At 30.7% G+C, this 5,475-nt stretch overlaps 2 protein-coding genes across 4 annotated transcripts in view; one reads left to right on the plus strand and one right to left on the minus strand.

Annotated features, from left to right (window-relative positions):
• hiw (highwire) overlaps positions 1 to 5,475 on the minus strand; it is a 337,598-nt gene that overhangs the window by 288,500 nt on the left and 43,623 nt on the right. The window lies entirely within an intron of this gene.
• be (ben) overlaps positions 1 to 5,475 on the plus strand; it is a 64,964-nt gene that overhangs the window by 51,753 nt on the left and 7,736 nt on the right. The gene's annotated exons all lie outside the window — the stretch shown is intronic.

A 5,475-nucleotide genomic window follows, 5' to 3' on the forward strand; every position in this document is an offset into this window, starting at 1 on the left:
TAATAATATTTCGGTAGCATCATTTTTTTATCATGAGGATATTCTAATGAAGAATTTTTTTTAGTATTTCCACACAATCATTCCGTTACCAGATAGGCCCCTATAAAATATAAAGCAGTAGAAAGCTTCAATCAAACGCGAGGAGATCAACCTGGACCCGTTATCAATTCTTTATCAGCACTCGACCCTCCAATTCGAAGGCTGAACTAAATAGAAAATGAAACCGGCTCGAGAGTCGAAAAACAAGGACACTCAATCCATTAGCCACTGGTATCTAAAGTGTTTACAAGATCATATCTTTTCATGGCACAATGGAAGAAGATGAACTGATTTGTGTAAAAATATCCAGTACACATTCAATATCTCAATACTTCTATGTGAAACATCAAATCCTTGCTACATCCTAGAAATCAAGTTAGCACTAATAAGTAAATGGTGGTCAGTGACAGCTGATGAGTGATGCAGCTTATAAGGACAGCAACCTTTAGTATCCCTAATAATTTCTTTTTGATGCAAAACAATTGAACTAAGGTCCTAATGTACCTTAAAGAGACCTTTATTTGTACTCTGGAGTTACAACCCTCATTACTATCGAACATCATTGCGCTAAGCTCTGGGAGCGCATTCAGAGATAAACAGAATGGGACAATATCGGCTAAGAGGATGTTACTCCCGTAAAATCTTCAAAAAGTGGTTTTCCTGAATACGATGTTCTGATTTTTCTACAGTTTTAGGGCTCATTGTATAGTAAAATGAACTATATTACTCTTTTATGAATCACATTTGCTAGAAAATAAGTACGAATTCATATCCTTATAGCCAAAAAGTTTCCAGATATAACTGGCCAAATTTTTGAAAATATTACAAAATGTATATGTTTTTGCGGTTTTAAAAATGAAGAACCTATTTTTTCGGTAAAAGTTTTTTTTTTTTAATATTTATTTATTGCTATTTACAACTGTACATTATAATACATTTAGTAAATCTAATCTAAGTTAAATTGGAGTGTTACAGGCGTGTAGAGAAATTACCCATTGGTAGCACTCTAATGACATTTTACATTAGCTGGTCTCGTGGCCATCTTCTTTTCAGGCGCCTCGGAGGATTGTCAGGAATGGAAGAGGATGCAAGATTAGAAACTAGGGGGTTTGAGTGGTTAGAGAGTTTATAACGGAAGGAGTGATTTCGGTAAAAGTAGATATACAAATGTTAAAGGTGGATTATGTATGCAAATATATAAACACCATTTTTTTTTCTCTAGACTCAGGTCAGGAGATATAACTGACCAAAAGCTAATGATGTACCAAACCGTTAATATTACATAAATTAATTTTGTCATGAAAAAATTGGATTGAGAGATTTTCAGCAATATTTCATTAATATCATTTAATTTTGTATTAATTGAAAATTATATTTATTCTAGAAAACAGTTTATTTTTAGTTTTCTTTAAATATCTTGGATGGGCTAGGTCGTTCCACGGAATCGCTATTGCTGCTGGTAAAGATTTCCATTTACCATATCTTCTTTTGAAAAGTTTTCGTCTTCTGACACTCTTCAAATCATTTGATAGCGCTACAACTCAGGAAGAGTCAAGGCCTACCGCAATTGGAGCCTCAAATCCTCTCTGTTTTGTCCTGCTGCTTTCCAATTTCTAGCCCTCAGCATTTTTTGGGCATACTTCCAAATAATCCACCCATTGCAGGCGATGTCTTCTCTTTTTTACGCTGGAAAATGCTTTACTCTTGAGGTATTAAGGGCACGTCGTTTTCATTCAGTCACAGAACATGCCCTGCCCAGCATAAACGATGTCAAGGTTATATTAGAGATTAACAAGCTCACTGTTTTTCCTCAATCTCCATAAAATGTTACAAGCAGGCTGAAATAATCTTCATAATATATGGTTTGAGTCTCAAAAGAGATGATTATATACCTCATCTCAGCGTATAAATGTGCTTCCACGAAAACTTCATGCGCTTGCACCCTTTTCTGGGTACCCATGAAACTGTGTATTACATTAATATATATCTTATTCTAACCAAACAGAAGTATTTATTTTTAGTATTGTATTTATTTAAACTTGTTTTCTTAATCCATTTTATATTGTTCGTACTTAGATATTGACAAACTGAATACGTACGATGCTTTTGCACAACCAGTTTAATTTCCCTCATTATGCTGTGAAATAATGTGCTTGTGAAAACACTTCAAGATACCAGTGGCTAATGGATTGATTGTCCTTGTTTTTCAACTCTCGAACCGGATTCATTATTTTTATATATGTAAATTATAATTATTTCATAAGAAAATAGTGAATGTTCCACTATAGGAAGTGATATCTTTGAAACCAATTGTAATTTTACAAAATGTAAAGACATCTATAAAGGAAACAAAAATATGCAATCGAAAGTGTAAATTTTAAATATTTCATACTATTTATTAGTAAACTCATTGCAGCTACGGCAATAGAAAGACCATTCATACTTTTATAGATAGGCACTGACGTAACCTCTCTACAGCGTAGTTTTCCATTAGAAAAAATTACTTTTTTTCCTCCGAAGCGGTCAAGGTAATGCTTTAAACCATAATAAAAAATATATAATATAAAAGGATTTTATATGAATGAAAAAAACATGATATATGAATATTTTATATGAATGAATATTTTTATTTTACACACGTTCACATCACCTATAAACAAAATTTTTGTATTGAATATTTTTTTTTTCATCTTCTCATTTTCTGTTTGAATTTTTGAGGAGAAAGTAGTAGAAGGAATTTGATAAAATTTATGTTAGACTATGTAAACAAATTTAGTTCCTTAATATCTAAAATGTAAGATTGGTGCGAACATTTTCGATTCTGAAGACATAAATTTTTTTCATTTCCTGTATGATTACAAAGCTTCCCCTTCTTCGGTAGTGAGGAATCAACAAATGTTTTATTTATACATGATTATATATTTTTAAAGATCAAACTCCTAAATTCAAAATTACTTCATCTTTTCTACATATTGATGAGTAGATAAACAGAACTAGACTGTGTAAAGCTGAAGCTAAAATGGATTTTCTTGATGACAGGCACAAAGAGGACAATGGTCAAGGACTGAACTGGCTTTGATTAAACTGGACAAGCCCTTTTATCAGCCTATAAAAGTTAGTGCTGCCTCCTTCATTGTTCTCTCCTGTAGTCATTGTAAAGGAGTGCTTTCATTGTGCCTTCGATAGAAGGCAAACTAATCGATGAACAGTATCATACTTTGGAGGAATACCACAATGATGAGTCATTTTTAGTAAGATTGTAGGAAGAAATATTAATCATACATGAAAAAACTCAATGCAAAATATAAATCTGTCAGTTATATGACAAGATAAGTGTAGATTAAGACAAGATAAATAACCAAGTTTTTTGTAATGATAAAACACCTTTTATCATTTCGTTTGAATTCCATAATTTCTAAAGGTACAGCAGATATTAAAAACATAACGATAAAGTTTTTTTTTTTCACTGTTAAGTAAACATTTACAAAGATATTTACTGTTCTTTAAGGAATCAAAACCAATGAGATTAAATGAAATGTTCACTAAGCTTATAAAAAATTTAGAAAAAGACTCTGATTTTGAAATATAATTAAAAAGAAGAATTGATATGTTAAAACTAAAAGAAAAATTTAAATGTATACAAACATATATATATATATATATATATATATGGTTTGTTTTAACAACCACTTTTGTGGTAGCTAGACTGTCATCAAACTGCCAGAAATATGATACGGTTTTTCCATTCCAAAAACCTATGCGCATGCGCCTAATGAAAACAGGCTCTGTATAGCAGTGATTCCCAAAGTGGGCGACACCGCCCCAAGGTGGGTGCTGCAGCGATTCAGGGGGGCTGTGATGGCCACAGGTGCACTTGAATAGTTTCATAATTTCAAAGTTAATGTTTCTAATTTACACCTTTCTTTGCTATACTTTTCGAAAAATGCAGAAACATTATGTATATATTTCTTATTAATTGCTATTAAAATTTTTACAAAATAAATTTCCAGGGGGCGCTAAGTAATATTTTTCCTGGAAAGGGAGCGGTAGGACAAAACAGTTTGGGAACCACTGCTGTATAGAATGCCTATACGAGGAGTGGAGATGCAAAAGGAAATATATTCAAATTTTCAGTAAATTCAAAATTGTGCACAATTAATGGATTCATCCCAATCAGAAGCTCAATCCAAACTTTGAATGCAAACAAAGATTGGATTTATTACGTTTTAGAGCTTAAACATTAGTCATAGAAGAGGATAAATCTCGGAATCAGGCATATTTTTGAGTTTCATAATAAAATTTTTAATTTTGTTTTAATCCCTCTTGCATTTTACAGCTATCTAGTGACAATCCTATATTTTTAAAGATAGGTTTACCTATTATCCTATTAGTCTAACCTAGCTAGTAATGCATATGATACAGAAAATTAAGAAATCAGGTTAAAAAATATAGTTTCTAGTAACCGTTCTTTAATTTCATCTTTATTCGATTGGTGTAGATGTTTTGCTTTTTATCGATATAAAGGTGATATTTCTTCTTAATAATTTTCTTGATAAAATCACACATTTATCACACCTAACATCTTTTCGGGGTTTTTATCTCTTCCAGAAAGCCATACAACACCTATAAATACACTAATATATTCATGAAATAAACATACTAATCAATTTTTAACAATTGTCAAAAATTAATTAAAATATTTTCCCTTTGTATGATATAATTCATTGAATAATTAAAATTTCTTCAAATTAACAACAATTCATTTCCTGTCACCATCCAAGCCTAGTACTAGTTCTTTATATTATATTGTGGGGCTTAAATTATGATTTTTGTCTCCTACATGTATGAGGAGCTGTATGTATGTATCGGATCTTTTACTAGGATGTATTACATGATAATCGGGATAAAAATACCGAAACTTGCTTAATAAGAGTGCTAAATGTAATTTTATCAACAAATTTACTAGGAAGAAATATCAGCTTAATATCTATAAAATAAAACAAAAACTAACTATTAGTTAAATCAAGAATAAAAGTAAATGTTATATGTTAAATAAATCAAAACTTGTATCCTTTTTTGTCTCAACACTTTTTATTTCACCAGTCCAACGTTTCGGCCATTCTAGCCATCCTCAAGGACATCTTCAATTATAATTTCTTCCTCACATAAATTTAGAATTACTTTTGCAGGCTATTCTGCCTAGGTCATTCATTAATTATAAGTTAAAAACATTTTTTTTTATATTTAAAATCCTAAATATCTAATTCTTCTTATATTAAAATTATCCACACAAAATCACTACCATATACACAACCGTTTGGACTGTTGAAATAAAAAGTATTAAGACAAAAAATGATACAAGTTTTGATTTATTTAATAAATAATTACCTTGTCTCAAGAAATTGAAATAATATATATAAAGTAAATGTTATAATT

Source organism: Halyomorpha halys, unplaced genomic scaffold (assembly GCF_000696795.3).
Source record: "Halyomorpha halys isolate HHAL.00 unplaced genomic scaffold, Hhal_1.1 Scaffold1050.1, whole genome shotgun sequence".
Lineage (NCBI taxonomy): Eukaryota > Metazoa > Arthropoda > Insecta > Hemiptera > Pentatomidae > Halyomorpha > Halyomorpha halys.